This window comes from Pantherophis guttatus, chromosome 15, assembly GCF_059756535.1.
Source record: "Pantherophis guttatus breed Tessera chromosome 15, ASM5975653v1, whole genome shotgun sequence".
NCBI classification, from domain to species: domain Eukaryota; kingdom Metazoa; phylum Chordata; class Lepidosauria; order Squamata; family Colubridae; genus Pantherophis; species Pantherophis guttatus.
In genome coordinates this window covers 14,663,436-14,680,019 of record NC_142077.1, presented here as the reverse complement: position 1 = coordinate 14,680,019, position 16,584 = coordinate 14,663,436, and the positions used below count along the sequence as shown (strand labels likewise).

The following is a 16,584-nucleotide window of genomic DNA, read 5'->3' as shown; positions in this document are numbered from 1 at the left end:
TCAGAATCTCTGGGAGAAAAGCAAGTGGGAGATTTCTCCACTCTGGGGGTCTCTCAGTGGGATCCACAGGGGCTCCTGATGGTTTTGGGAACACCGGTGGGGAACTCCGTGTCTGGCTGAATGTCTGAAGCAGTGGACAGAATCAGACTCAGCAGTCATCCTGTGCCCAGGGAAATGCTCAAAAACAGTGGGTGGAGGGGGGGTCTCGGGGGGGGGGCTTCTTTTGGCTTGAGATTGGTGGGGTCAGTCTGGGTGCAAATGGAGATGTTAAAAATCCCCTCTGCCCTCCAATCCTCCCCTTGATCTGCTGGCCAGTCCGACTTCCGGAGAGATGGGGGTGGCCAGTCTTTGGGCCTCCTGGAGGAATCCAGAGGAGAGTGGGGGGGGGGGCAGTGAGAGGCCTTCTGGCCGTAAAAGGAGGACGGGCGAAGACCCCTTTGGAGAAGGAGCCGCATTCGGCTGTGGAGGAGCAGATGAGGGGTTCCAGAGGGAGTGGAGGAGCATGGGGGGGGAGGGGATTTTTTCTATTTTTCACATTTCTTAAGAGCCCACGTCCCTCCCTGCTCTGTGAGAAAATCAGCTCGAGTGCAGACAACAAAATCACAAACACACACACACACACACACACACACACACACAAACATTGGGAGAGATTTTTGAATAATTATGAAAAATTAGCCATGTTTTCCACCCACCGAGGACTGAAATGGCTCCTCCTCTTGGCTGTTTGGCTGCTTCTCCTCAGGCCTTTGAGGCCCCAATGGAGCTGGATACGACTCTCCTTCCAGGTCACGTCCAGTTCCTTGCAAGGACATCAGATTTGGCCCCGAATAATTCTCATCAACTCCCTGATAAAAATAAAGAAAATCCCATTAAAATACAAGAATGAGAGATCCGTCTATGTCAATTGTGTATTCGTGGCATTGGGTTCCTGCACGGGGGAGAAGGTTGGACTATATGATCATGAAGGTCTCCTCTCACAGCTTCCATTCTGGGATTCTCTGAATGTCTGCAATACTTATGACCATTCATTTAGCAATGGTTGAAAGTGACGACAAAGCTGAGAATCACAACTTAGAAGCAGATTGTTACAGTGTCCCTGCAGTCACGTGATCGCAATCCAGGCGTTCGGCAACTGGCTCACATTGACGATAGTTGCAGGGTCCCAGGGTTACGTGGTGGCCATTTGCCATCTTCTCATGGCTTCCAACAGGCAAAGTCAACGGGGAAGCCAATGGGGAAGGTTGCAAGCCACGGTCAGGGGAAGTCTCACTTTATGACGAGTTTCTCTGTCCCAACTGTGGTTGAAAGTCAAGGACTTCCTGTACTATGTCTTTCTAAAAGGAGAAATCAGGTTGTGGGACTCCCCAGAATATCATTAATTCTTTGAGAGGCAGTGAGGCCCCCAGGTTGAATCCCCCCCTCAAACCTGCCCCCCTGGGAATGGCTGCCTGGTTCCCCAGAGAAGCCGGAGGGAGATTTTGGTCCAGGTGAAGCAGGAGGAAGTTTCTTTCTTTCTTTTTTTTTTCAATTTTAAAAACAAACTTTATTCAATATAAAAAGATAAAAGATTGTACAAAACGTTCTTAACTCTAAAAAAGAAAGTACAATTCTAAATTACATATATACTAAAACTAACAAACAGGATTATCTATCTATATTTGAACATGTAAATATATATATACATTAACCTTGATTTCTTAATGACGATTTGTTACCCTTGATTTCTTACTGTGTTTGACTTTAGTTTTTTTTCCATCGATTGATCCATTCATACCATCTGTCCCATATTTTGTAATACTGTGAGTCTTCCTTGTTGTTTAATTTTAAAGTTAATATATCCATTTCTGCACATATAAATATTTTTTGGATTATTTGTTGTTCTGTTGGCAACTGTTCTAATTTCCAAGTTTGGGCTAGGGTTAATCTAGCCGCTGTAATTATATGTAATGTGATGTATTTTATTTCTTTTCTACTATTTTTTTTAAGTATGCCTAATAAAAAAAATTCAGGTTTTAGGTCAATCTCTTCTTCTGTTATTTCTGTTATCCATATTCTAATTTTCATCCAAATTTTTTTAATTTTTGGGCAAAGCCACCAAAGATGATAAAAGGTTCCCGGTGACTGTCTGCATTTCCAACGCATCGGATTACAATTTGGGTACATTTTTGCCAATCTAGCAGGGGCTAACTACCACCTATACCACATCTTGTAGTGGTTCTCTTTGTACGTTGTTGCCTTTGTTATTCTACAATTATTTTCCCATATCATTTCCCACTCTTCTAATTGTATATTTCTTCCAATGTTCCTAGCCCAAGCTATCATTTGGCCTTTGACTATGTTTTCTGCCAGGTCGAACTCTAGTAGGTATTTATAGATCTTTGAAATTAATTTTCCCTCTTTAGTTTCTAATAATTTATCTAATTGGTTAGATTTTATTTCAACTCCTCCTTCTTCACTGTCTTTTTTATATCTAGTTTGTATTAGTAAATACGGCCACCAGTCTATTTCTACGCCCTGGTCCCTGAGCTCTTGGCGAGATTTGAGTCTCCCATTAATATCCAGAATTTCTTTGTATCTTATTATTTTTTGAGTAGCTGGTGCGTTGAGGTGTATTGTATTGGGGTGCATTGTTGCCTCTAATGTAGATATCCAGCCTGGGACTTACGTCATATAGTGCTTACGTTTAATTTCCAGCCGTGTCAATTAGTGAATTTCTTATTATATGGTTTTTAAAATGTTTGTAAGTTTTGTTTGTAAGGATTCCCTGTTCCAGCCTGAACCGGATCTGAATAAGCGCATGATTTGCATAACGACCTCCATGAAAACGGTAATAAATTGGCTCTGCTTCGACTCCATGACTGCCACGACTGAGGGCAGAAATTCCAGTGGTCGTAAGTCAAGGACTGCCTGTGAATAGAATTGGGGGAGGAGGGAGGATTGGCCTGAATTTTGAAGCAGGCAATAAGGGGGCCAGGAGCTTTGGGGCCCTTCGGTTGCCCAGTGCAGGTCATCTGGGGAAGGTCTTCTCCCTCTGGGCCTCCAGGGCAGGGCTGCTGGGCTGCACCTTCCTCCCCAAATGTTGCAGGGTTTTACTAAGACTGGACCTGAGCACAATGGGAAACCTCAGAGTAAAAGTGGAATAGAAAACCTGAAGTCTCTGGATTTTTTCCCCCAGGAATGTAATTCCATCTAATCCATTTAATGGGTTTCAAGAAATCTAAAATGTCCTTGATATTCCATAGTTTGGGGTGAGATATTCAAAGCTCTCTGCAGAGGGAAGGTTTTATGAGTCTATTTTGAATCAGAATAGAGCTGGAAGGGACCTTGGAGGTCTTCTAGTCAACCCCTTGCTGCGTTGGCTGTGATGGGGGCTTGGAGTTATTATGAATCACATCAGGATTATTTCCCTTTCATTTCCCTCCAGAGAATTTCCCAACAATCTCCAAGTCCAACAACTAGTTGAATTATCCAGGGATCCCTCCTGGGAGGGAGAATTATGATAAAAGTTTCAGCTCTGCTCTTTGGCTGAATCCTCCAGGGGAGACTTTGGGCAGAGAAATATGGAGGTTTGGGACAGGCAGAGTCTGTGCTCTTGAATGTAGGTCTCTCTCCTTTCCAGATGAAGCTGAGTGTTTCTCTGTGTTTGAAGAAGGAAAACAACTGGTTCATATTCCACCTTATGAGAGTCCTTTGATTCTTCTAATTCTTCTTTAGAAACAGGAAAGGGATTCATTGATTCACCCCATGAATTATGGACCTCCTGATTCTGCCTCTGATGCTGCTTTTGTTCCATTCAGACTCTGGGAAGCTGAGAATGAAATGCCCGCTGAGTTCAGAGAACCAGGATGGAAAACCATGGAGCTACTACAGACCAGGAGACCATCTAATCAGTATAGTCACCAGTGGAATGAAACCATTGCATATAAAGTTGCTTTTCAACGTGGCTCCTTCTCTTCAGTTTGTTTTCCATGATATGTAAGTCATTCAGGGTGATGGAGTTGCACTCCCTCCATTCAAACACTCTCCTTCTTTTCTCTTTTTATTTTTCATTTATTCCTATATTGGGGAATATGTCTAATTTCCTGAATGATTTTTATTTCCATGGCTTCTCTCTTTGGTCTGATTTTGTCACAAGGGGTCTGAAAAAAAACTGAAAGGGTTGCAGATTATCCCTGTTTGATCCTTAATTTATCACTTGGATAATGAATTTTATTTAAAGAAATCATTGAAACAGTTGTAGTTGCCGTATCTCAGCCCATTTCCATATTTGTGTAACTGATCATTGGTTTTGAATCAATGTTGACTTAAGGTCAGTAGGCTTGTGAAGGACTATATTTATTATATATAACAAAAGTATTTGTTGTTGCTATTGATTATAATAACAATTTTTTACCATGGGAATTCTTATAGTGTTTTATATGGCTCACAGTACATTTTTGCCATTCAAATGGTCAACAAGAATTCCCAACTCCTTCACAATCTCACACTGGGCTACAACATCCATAGCAACTATCTGAGCACTTTACGCACTTCAGATGCCTTGCTGGACATGCTCTCCACTGGAGAAGCCAATGTCCCCAACTACAGCTGTGGAAGGAAGGAGAATCTTCTGGCTCTGATTGATGCAACTAAAAGGGAGAACTCCATCCAGATGTCAACATTAGGAGGCACCTACAAAATCCCACAGGTTTGTGTGTGTTTTTCTGTATCTGGTAAAGTGAGGGGTGGGTGGTGGTGGGTGAGCAATAGATTCAATCATGTCTTCTCCGTGGAATCAAAGAGCTGCTTTTCTCCACATTAGCAAATATGTCAATATTTTACCCCATTATCTGAGATTAATCAGAAAAGGCCTGAAATGCAAGCAATACATTCCCTGGAGAAGACATTCTACCAACTATTTAACTGATCAAAAAATATCCCTGGTTGTTGGGGCCTCTATTGACATCTTCATTGTCACAGATAAATAATGCCTGCCCTATCCAGTTGGATTGAAGTTGGCAATAGTAGCATTTTATCCATCTAAAATGTGGAATAAAAAGGACTATAGACCAAATAGACTAGCAGATATTGTGGCTAAAATTTATTCCATGATCCTCTTAGTTAAATTTGAGAAAAATGCATTCCTTGCAGAAGAAGCAGAATGTTTTAGGTAGAATGAAATGCTATATAGATATTATAAGAAATAATGCATAAATTAATAATCTAATATTGGCAACCAATTTGTCTTGAAATATCTCATCTATATCAGTGAGGTAAAACAAGGTTTGCTGCTTTCTAGATGTTAGTGCAGCATTTGACTCAATAAACAGAAAATTATGATGGAGAAAATGTTTTGCCCTCAAAATGGAGCTCAGCCTGTTGGCCCTGATCCAAGCCCTTGTTTGAGAGGGAGTTGTGAGCTCAATGGAGCCATGAGAAGAAGGATCTATGCTTACCAAGGGGGAAGGGAAAGATGCATATTTGAACCCTTGTTCTTCAGTATAGATTTGAATGACTTACTAGGACTAATGCAGGGTCAAAAAAGAGATCATAAATAAAAGTTATTTCATTCTTTGACAAAAATGACTAAATCAGTGGACCAGTGAAATGCAGTGCACGTAGTATACAGTACTTGGATTTTAGAAAGGCTTTGACAAAGTAAACTACAGACTATTTCTAGGGAAGCTGAAAATATGTGGGAGAGACAGCATCACCTCCAGATGGAGTCAGCCTGTGGTCCTCAATGGAACTACGTCTGCATGGAGGGAAAAAAGCAGTGGGGGACCCCAAGGTTCCATTTTAGGCCCAGTTCTCTTCAATGTCTTCATGAATGATTTGGATGAGGGGAGAAATGGGGAAATCATCAAATTTGAAGACAACACTAAAGTGGCAGGAATAGCCAACACCCCAGAAGATAGGCTGAAGATCCAGATGGATCTAGGTAGACTTGAATCCTGGGCCTATCTAACAAATTGTAATTCATTGTAGAGAAAAGTAAGGTTTTATACTTAGGCTAGAAAAACCAAATGTCCACGTACAGATGATGTGAAACCTGGCTCAATAAGTATAACGTGCGAGGGATCTTGTAGTCCTAGTGGACAATCACTTAAATATGAGCAAGCAGCAGCTAAAAAAGCTAATTCAGTCCTAGGTTGCATTAACAGAGGGATAAAATCAAGATCACATGAATTATTGGTACTGCCTTATAATGCCTTGTCAAGACCACATCCAGTTTTAGTCTCCATATTATAAACAAGATGTAGAGACTCTGGAAAGAGTGCAGAAAAGATGATTAAGGGCCTGGAGACTAAAATATATGAGGAACAGTTGCAGGAATTCAGTATGTCTAGTCTAGTGAAAAGGACGAGGGGTGAAATCATAGTAATGTACCAATATTGGGGGGGCTGCCACAAAGAAGAGACGGTCCTCCTATTTTCCAAAATACTAAAGGTAAGACAGGAAACAATGGATGGAAACTAATCAAGGAGAGAAACAACCTAGAACTAAGGAGAAATTTCCTAATGGTGAGGAATGCAATGTCTACCCTTCAGAAATTGTGGCTGGTCCATCACTGGAGGCTTCTAAGAAGAGACTGGACAGCCACTTGTCTGGAATAGTATAGATAGATACAGATTAACAGAGTTGGAAGGGATCTTGTAGGTCATCTAGTCCAAGCAGACCCTACACCATTTCTGGCAGATGACGGTCCAATCTCTTCTTGAAAGCTTCCAGTTATGAAGCTCCCACAACTTCTGAAGGCAACTTTATCTCTTTATTTCCAGGTTGAAGCTCTCCTTATTCAGTTTCCATCCATTATTCCTTGTCTGCCCTTTGGGTGCTTTGGAAAACAGCTTGACCCCCTCCTCTCTGTGGCAGCCCCTCAAATATTGGAAGACTGCTATCATGTCTCCCCTGGTCCTTCTCTTCACTAGACCAGCCATGCCCAGTTCCTGCAACCGTTCATTGTATGTTTTAGCCTCCAGTCCCCTAATCCTCTTGGTTGCTCTTCTCTGCACTTTTTCTAGAGTCCCAACATCTTTTTTTATAGTGTGGTGACCAAAACTGGATGCAGGATTCTAGGTGTGGTCTTTCTAGGGCTTTATAGGGTGGTATTAGTCCCTCTCTTGATCTTGATTGTATCCCTCTGTTAATGTAATCTATGATTTACATTGTTTTTTAATTTGCTTATTATTTTCCATTATTATGATACAATCTTGCTAATGTTCTGTCTTAGTATTTTAAACAATGTCTGATTAACAAACTATTCTAATACATTCATAAGAATCAGGTTGGATTTATTAAAATCTAATATTTTGGACGTGATCTGATCCCAAGTATAACACAGCATTCTTCTTTGCTTTTTCAGATCAGTCATGACATTGTTTCAGAGGCTCTGAGTGATAAATGGAAATTCCCCTTTTTCCACCAGATTCTCCCCAAAGAAGGATTCCAGTACCCAGCAATTGTCCACCTGCTCCTCCATTTCAGATGGACCTTGATTGGCCTCTTTGCTTCAGACACAGAGGAGGGAGAGAATTTCATGAGGATTTTTCCTCCTGTGCTTGTCAGGAGTAGAATTTATGTTGTTATATCACAACTATTCTCAACAACTGGATATACAGCATCCCTGAGGGAGTCCCTCTCTAAGTGGAGACAAGTCAACGTCTTTGTTCACTTCATGGAATATGATTCAATTTGGGATAGAATTCTTCCTTTCCATGAAACATTTATGCATCTGCTAGGACCCATTGAAGGGAAAGTCTGGTTCCTCACAATTTTTGCAGGATATGAAATGAAGAATCGTAGACTTCTCAAATACATCCATAGTATTTGGAACTTTGGTTATCTGTTTAAAAAAAGGCCAATTGATTCTGCCTTTGAACCCCATTTCTTTGTGGAATATCAGTTTCAAGATTATTATTTCCGCTGTTCTCTTTCAAAGAACGTCTTTTCTGTCAAAGGCCGCAGAAGATGCACCCAGAAAGCCCCACTGGACACCCAGAAGAAAAGGAACAGAGGAAGGATCCGAAATGACTATCAATGTCACAGTCTGATGAAGACTCTGGCCCAGGCTTTGAATGCCGCTTATTCCTCCATGTTGCAATATTTTTAGGATCAGACTCAATAATAATAATGAGAGTTAGAGGTTTAAATATATTTCTCTTTAATTATAGTAGGCATTCTATATTCACTGAATATTCACAGATAGAAGCGAGGAAAATGGTGAAGGTGGCTCCTTATATATACAAAGGGTGGAGCCAAGAGTGGGAGTGGTGAATTATGAATACATTAAGAAACAAAGAATAAGTTAACCCCTGATATCCCATATATACATTATTTACACATTAGGGAACAAGGCATTTACATCCGACAAATCCCCCTCTAAATGCCGGTTCGCTATACGACACCAATTACATTCAGATTCAGGACAATATAATACATACAATTTGGAAGTTAAGTATTTGTGCTGTTTAGAAGGTAAAGGCTTCGTCAATATGTCAGCTAATTGTTCAGAGGTATCACAATGCACTGCTTTGATAAATCCATCTTGAGACAATTGTCTCACATGCTTAAATTTTATATCTATATGCCTGGATCTTTGTCCAATGGCATCGGATCTAGATATTTCAATGGCCGCTTTATTGTCTTCATGCATAACAAAAGGCAAAGCAGGTTTTTTCCAAACATCTGAAATTAAATCATTAAACCATACAAGGTTATTTGCAGCTTTGGATAAACAAACATATTCCGCTTCTGTGGTTGAAGTGGCTACCAGTTCTTGTTTACCAGTGTACCAGTAAACTGGACAGTCATTTAACAGAAAAATATAACCAGAAGTACTTTTTCTGCATGATATATCTCCAGCCCAATCCGCATCTGCGTAACATGTAAGTCTTGGTTCTTTATTATCACTAGGTTCTAATACTAGACAAAAGTCTAATGTACTTTTCAGATATCTTAAAATTCTTTTGACAGCTTCCCAGTGATACATTGTTGGTTTACTAACGTGCCTTGATAATAAATTGAGTGGTAATGCAATATCTGGCCTGGTCCAATTAGATATATAAAGAAGTGAACCTATGACTGATCTATAAAATGTATTATCCCTGAATTCAGGGGAAGATTCATCAGTATTTCTAAGGAAATCAGTTTGCATAGGAGTGTCACAGGGTTTGGCATTGTTTAAATTGCATTTGTTTAGAAGTTCAATAATCTTATCTTTCTGAGTAAGTTTGAATCCCCTTCTAGTTTTGTTAATTTGTACACCAAGGTATTTGTTTACTTTACCTAGAGATTTCAACGAGAAATGTTCATTTAACTTGTTTACAAAGATTTCTCTTCTCTCTTTGTGTTTTCCTATATATAAAATATCATCTACATAAATCAATACAAATTCAATGTGATCATCACTCTTTTTGACAAAGAAACAGTTATCAGCAGTGGTAGCGTTGAAATCCATGGTCTTAAGTACTTTTACCAAGCAATCGTACCATCTTTTGCCAGATTGCTTTAATCCGTATAAACTCTTGTTCAATAGCCAAATTTCATTTTTATTAGTGTATTGACTGTGAGGTGCTCTTACATATATTTCCTTATCTAGTTTTGCGTGTAGGTACGCAGTCTGTATGTCATATTGAAATACATCAAGATTGAGTGCGGATGCTACTACTAGAGCTGTTTTAACACTCTCTGTTCTTACTGTGGGGGAGTATGTGTCAGTATAGTCCTCCGGATATTTTTGTGCATAACCTTGTGCAACCAATCTAGCTTTGTATAAGGTATTGCCTCCTTCTAGGTTCTTAATTTTATAAATCCACCTGGTACCAATAATTGTTTTATCTTTGGGTGCAATCGCAGGTGTGAATACATTTAATCCTTGCAAACTTTCCATCTCTTTTTTCATAGCTAGTTCCCATTTTTCCTTTTCTTCACGAGGTAGTTTTAATACTTCCTCATATGTATTAGGTGTTATTTGTTCACCATCCATATGCATTATGTAATCTCTGTATTTATTTGGTATTTGATTTCTGTTGTTCCTAATAGCTCTTTCTGGTTTGCTATGGTAGTCATGCAAATATCTTGCTTCCTTTTTTGTTAATGTGTCTGTCTTTATTTTGTGTTGACTATTTGTCCATGTTTTGGTTTTGTTTTTATTTTTGTTAACATTTTGATTTTCTATCGTCCCTTCCTCACGAGATTTGGTATCTTTGCATTTATTCGGAAATATTTCATTAAGATGTAATTTAGACCAGTTGGCCTGTTCATGGAACACAGCTGTTCTGGAAACTATAAATTTATTATTATTATCAATGAATCTGTACCCTTTGGTGCCAGTTTCATATCCCATAAATCTTAGTCTTCTGGATACATTTTCTCCCTTTCTTCTCAACTGTTTGGGTATGTGTACGTCTGCAGTGACCCCAAATATGTGCATGTGTGCTAATCTTGGTTTCCTATTATACATCACCTCATATGGTGTCTTATTCACAATACTGGACCAGGTTCTATTTTGAGTGTAATTTGAATAATGTAGGGCTTCTGACCAAAATTGTTTGCCTAAACCAGCATCCTCTAATGTGCATCTAATCATGGTTTGTAATGTGGAATTCTTTCTCTCTGCAATCCCGTTCTGGAACGCAGAAAATGGACTAGACGTGTAATGTAGCATTCCTCTATCCTTTAACCATTGGGAGAATTCTTTAGACATGAATTCACATCCCCTATCTGTCATAATTTGTTTTATTCTGATATTATGTTGTGTTTCTATGCGTTTGTAAAATTCCTTAAATTTTTGAAAGGTTTCATCCTTGTGTTTTAATGTGTAAACAAAACCATAGCGACTGTAATCGTCTACTATTGTTAGGAAGTAACGTTTTCTATAAGTGATTGATGGAGTTAATGGACCAACTAAGTCCATGTGTACTAAGTCAAAAATTTTGTTAGTTGATCTGGTGGATTTTTTTGGCCTGGGACTAGTTTTTAATTTAGTAGATTTACATACTGAGCATTCCAAATAATTTTCACAATTTTTTATTTTGACACCTTCTGCGTGTTCAGTCATTTTTTGTACTACAGGAAAACTTGCATGTCCTAACTTCCTATGTAAGATATGAGCACACTCGTCATGAATTGGTTTACCTATTTTTGGTTTCTTCTCATTGTGTGTATCTGTGTGATCATGAGATATTTTACATTCATCATTGTCACTGTTACTAATATTTTCATCATCTGCCTCAATACAATCTTCCATATTTGAATCAATGTTATGTAACCATCTTTCTTTTGTTATCAGATAGGGTAGGCCTCCTTTAATCATCACAGTGCCTACATTTGTTTTATTCTTCTCTAAAGTTGCTTTTCCCTTTGAGAAAACTATATTGATGTCAGAATCTCTGCTTAGTTTTATGGCACTTAGTATGTTATGAGGTATTTCTGGTATTAACAATACCCCCTCTATTTTTCCTAGACCAGGCAAGGTCACATTCCCTCTGCCTAATACTTGAACTTTTTCTTGATTAGCTACCTTTATTACAAACTTATCTTCTGTAAATGAAGACAATATATTTTTGTTATTAGTGGTGTGATTAGTTGCTCCAGAATCAATAAGCCAATTATTGTTCTCATTTGGTTGCGTTTTAGTGCTGTCTTGTTTATTTAGTCCATTCAGTGAACCAGATTTTCTCTCTTTTGAATTTTCTCTGCCCCCTCTACTTTCTTTGTAATTTGGTGGGCTTCTATATTTATGTCTATCTGTGGAAGACTGTCTATAATTGTATTTATTCCTATATTCTGACCTATGTCTTTCCTTTGAAATTTTGGGACAATCTCTTCTATTGTGTTCTCTGGACCCACAATTGTGGCATTTAAAAGTTTCATTATATTTTTCTTGGAAAGCTACCTTCCTAAAAGATTTGTGTTCTGTGTGATTGCTATAACGATTTTTTCTTGAATTGTCTTCTGCTATCAATTTGTTAGACAGACTTTCTATCGACAAATATCCTAGATTGATGGTGTCTAAGTGTGACATAAAACTATCCCATGATGAATCAAGTGAGTTGATAATAACACTTTTCATTGTTTGATCTGAAATCACTTCCCCCCTCAAATGCAGCTCAGCTCTTATTTTGTTTAAAGATATTAAATGCTCACTTATGGAAACCCCTGGTTTTACTCTGGAAGAAAAGAAGTCCTTAGACATTCTTGTGGTGGTAGCTACACTATCGCTGTGAAACAAATTAAACATGCATTGAATTATTTCTGAAACAGTTAGATTTGGTTTGATGCTATGATACATTGCAGGAGACACGCTAGATATTATTAAGAAAAATGCCTTATGGTGTAAACAATCTATTTTTCAAGTCCAAGGTCTTCTTGGGGGACTATTGATAAAAAATAGTAAATTTTCTTTCATAAAGACAACCTGGAGCTGTTGATACCATTCTTGTAAATTAATGCCATCAACCCTAAGTTTTGGGAAGTCACTGGGTAAGTTACCCACATTATTTTGTCCATTACTTACAACCTGAGGTAGTCCGTGGTCTCGCAAGTGTAGGAAATTGCAAAACGGCATGGGAATGCTCGCAACGAGTCTGCGCGGTTCTCTGGCCAGTTCAAGTCTTTCCGGACCGTCTACGTAGTTTCGCACATGCGCGTTGTTCATTTCTTCTTTGACGTCGTCGTGGAAGGTTCTCTCCATTGTAGCTCGCTCGCTCCGCTCCTCTTCAGACGAGTCGGTCTCTGGCTCGGTCTTAGGAGTTCTGATGGCGGCGACTGTTCTTCTCTTTCTTTTGGGTGCGTTGGCACTTGCTTCGGTCTGCGGTGTAGGGCGGAATCGATATGGCTCTCTGGGCTCGGGCGTCGTCGTTCTCGAAGTCAGGATGGGAGCGTGCAGGTCTTGAAGTATCGGCTTGTTCGCTTGCTTCTTCGTTGGCGCTTTGGAAATTTTTAATTTTGGCCCAAATGCAGCAAAAAGCGTCTTCATTGCTGACTTTACTTGGGATTTCGTTAAGTCGTCTTCATTTTCTGATTCTGGCTCTTCCGAAGAGTTTGAATCCTCCTTTTCACTTTCGTTGTCTGATAACGTTTTTCGCGCCAGAAATTTTGAACTGAGCATTTTGATTGGCTCTGCTTCGCTCACTTTGGAGGCTTGTTGAAACCAAGATGGCTGCCATTCAAAATTTCGTGCGGGATCACATCTTTTCTTTTTCATAACGACTTTCTCTGTAGTCATATCACTCACAGTTTTTTGGTCTTTGGGTTTCTCTTTAGCGATGTTTTTCTCTCTCGCTGCTCCGCTGTTCTTCAGCATTTCTTGGAGGTTCGCGATGAGGCTTTCATCATTCTTCTGGCTTTTTAATAGCTTCAGTATCTCTGACCTGAGTTCGTTATTTTCTATTTCGATTTCCTCCTGGCCATCATTTTCATTTATTAATTCTTCTTCTTCAGTGGTGTATTCTTCGGATTCTCTCGAAATCGCGTTTGTGGATTCGTTGATTATTTCTTGTTCAGTTTCTATTTCTTTGCTGTAGGCCCTGGTGTTGGGCCTATCTTTCTTAGACATTTTTAGGTATTTATTGAGTCAATTAACCATCCTCTGCTACCAGTTTGTTGCAATATTTTTAGGATCAGACTCAATAATAATAATGAGAGTTAGAGGTTTAAATATATTTCTCTTTAATTATAGTAGGCATTCTATATTCACTGAATATTCACAGATAGAAGCGAGGAAAATGGTGAAGGTGGCTCCTTATATATACAAAGGGTGGAGCCAAGAGTGGGAGTGGTGAATTATGAATACATTAAGAAACAAAGAATAAGTTAACCCCTGATATCCCATATATACATTATTTACACATTAGGGAACAAGGCATTTACATCCGACACTCCAGATCGAGGAGGAGAAGGAAGGAGGGAGAAAAGATTTTGGGGTCTCCAAGGCTGCAGCCGTGGCAGGTATGGGGGTCCCGATATGGATCCATTAATCTGAGATCCTTTGGAGGAGGAATCCAGAGGAGAAGGAGGGGAACTACCTCAACAGATCTGGCCAATTCAATTACTCAGGGAATAATGGCTCCAAAGAGTAGATACCATGGCATTTTGTTTTTGTTTGTTTTTTGTTTTGTTTTTTTAAATTAATTTTTTATTCAACATTTATATCTTTAACATCCTTGTTACATTTTTACAGCTTTCCGATACCGACATCTGTAATAATATCTATAGATATTCTTGGTAATTATCTTTGTTTTGTTTTTATTTATTTTCAGGCCTGCTACTATTCCAAATTTCTCTATTTCTAGTAGGAGTTTTTCTCCTGTTTCCAAAGGGTCCTCTAATATAAATGCCATGTTGTTATTGTTGTCTGAAATTTTTTATATACTTCCGCCGGAATTCCATCTGTCCCTGGTGTTTTGTTATTTTTCTGTTTTTTAATTGCTTCTCTTAACTCTGTTAATGTAATTTCCCCATTCAACATTTCCCTATCTTCATCTGTTATACTTGGCAAGTTCCTCTCCTGTAGGTAATTTATAATATTTTCTTCTTTAATGTTTTCTTGACTATACAGTATTTGAAAATAATTTTGAATAATATTTTCCCCCCCTCAATTCTATGGAGCAAATTTCCTTGCTCGTCTCGTAAATATTGTACCAACTTTTTAGCTTTTTCTTTTTTCAATTTGTGGGCGAGCCATCTTCCTGGTTTATTTGCCGATTCAAAATAGTTTTGTTTTGCCAATTTTCTATTCCTTATCATTTCTTCCTGTTCTAGTATATTAATTTTATGTTTCATTAACTCCATTTCCTTTCTGACTTTCCTGTTTTGGGGATCTTTCTGAAGTGATAATTCTAATTTTTTCAGCTTCTCCAATGTTGATATTCGTTGTTCCTTCTTCTCTTTGTTTCTCCTCACCATATATGCAACAGTTATCCCCCTTATTCATCACCTTCAAGTTTCATAGGAAAAATTAAAAAGGGTTAAAAACTATTTCAATATCATTTTGAAGACAGTTTTTATCCACTTATTATCCAAGCCTCAGGTTTCTAATCACATCACACAATTGTTTGCGAGTCCTTTGCTAAAATCCAGTGATATCACCAGAGTTCCCATAATCTATTTAGGAAGTGTAATGATGTGTGAGAATGACTTTTGGGATGAGGGGAAGAGAGGCTGCCTAGGGAAGGATCAGAGAAGAGGGGAGAATCCTGCAGCTGCATAATGGGAGAGAAAGAAACTCAGAAAGGATCCTGGCTAACTTTTCAGGCCAAAGCGCTCGCTGCCCCGGCCGACCTAAGAACGATGATTTGGCCGACTCTACAAGACATCCTAAAGGCACACTACGCACCTCAAGCGTCCTCTCTGGTAAGAAGGAATGAATTTTATCAGAGGGACCAGAAAGAAGGGGAGACGATTAGTGAGTTTGTAGCAACCTTATGGGAAATATCCGCCGCATGCGACTTCATGAGTCCGGAAGAGACCATGAGGGACCATCTGGTATTGGGACTGAGAGACCTAACACTATAGAGCAGGCTGCTGGCCAGACCACAAATCACATTCAAGGAGGCTTTGGAAGAAGCATCAGCAACCGAAGCTTCCCAGAAATCCGCGGCAGCTATGAAAAAAATGAAAAACGGGCCACCAGTAAAGGATGAAGCCTCCGTGCATTATGAGGAAGCAGAGACAGAATCGGGGGAAGAAGAAGAGGAGGACGAGGTCCACTACCTACAATCCGGACGAAGGGAAAAGCCACAAGCAAAAGGAAGGAAAGAAATCTGGTGCTCGGGATGCGAAGGAAATCATCCACAATTTGAATGCACATTCTGCAATGTTATATGCCAGCGATGTGAGTGGAAAGGGCACATAGCAAGAGCCTGCAGGGCATCACAGCCAGCGTCCAAAAGAAACCGGCCGCCCCGTTCACCACCCAGTAACAAGAGATTCCCATCCGGAGGAAAAAAGCAGCCTTTTGGATGAGGGCAGAGGAGCGAGAACCACAGAGTAGACCGGGGAGAGACCCACCATACCATCGTGGTGGGCCATGCCAGCGCGGGAAAAGCAAACAAGATGGCGTTGATCGTCCTCATAGAAGGGAGGCCCTGTAAGATGGAGGTCAACTCAGGGTCCAGCCTATCAATGGTATCATGGACAACGATAAAGAAGCTAATTCCGCACATCACCAGCCGTGATCTAAAACGACAACAGCTAACACTCATCGACTACCAGGGCCTCAAATTCCTGTAGTGGGCACCGGCACGTTCAACATCGCATACAAGAACTTCAAAGCCAAATTGCCTCTCACCATAGTGGACAGAGACAGGCCCAGCCTATTGGGTATGGAGTGGTTCGAACCGCTTGGACTTGCAATTACCGGCATCCACCATATCTGAGATGACGGCTGGAAGAAAGTCCTAATGAAGGAGTTTGCAGAAGTTTTTAACGGCGAGCTTGGCAAGTATAAGGGGTCCCCAATTACCTTTAGCCTAGATCCACAGGTAGCCCCTGTCCGGATAAAGCGCCGAAGGGTCCCATTTGCTCTAAGGCCTAAGATAGATGAGCAACTAGACAAGCTGGTTGCTCAGGGAGTCTTAGAACCTACAGATCACGCAA

The 16,584-nt window shown here is 39.8% G+C and overlaps 1 long non-coding RNA gene across 1 annotated transcript; it reads left to right on the top strand.

The window, feature by feature from the left end:
- The first annotated feature begins 3,910 nt into the window (after positions 1 to 3,910).
- Positions 3,911 to 7,431, top strand: LOC148111959 (uncharacterized). Its single transcript, XR_015730093.1, has 3 exons — positions 3,911 to 3,978; positions 4,433 to 4,690; positions 7,349 to 7,431. It is a non-coding gene; the product is annotated as an uncharacterized LOC148111959 (long non-coding RNA).
- The last annotated feature ends 9,153 nt before the right edge of the window (positions 7,432 to 16,584 follow it).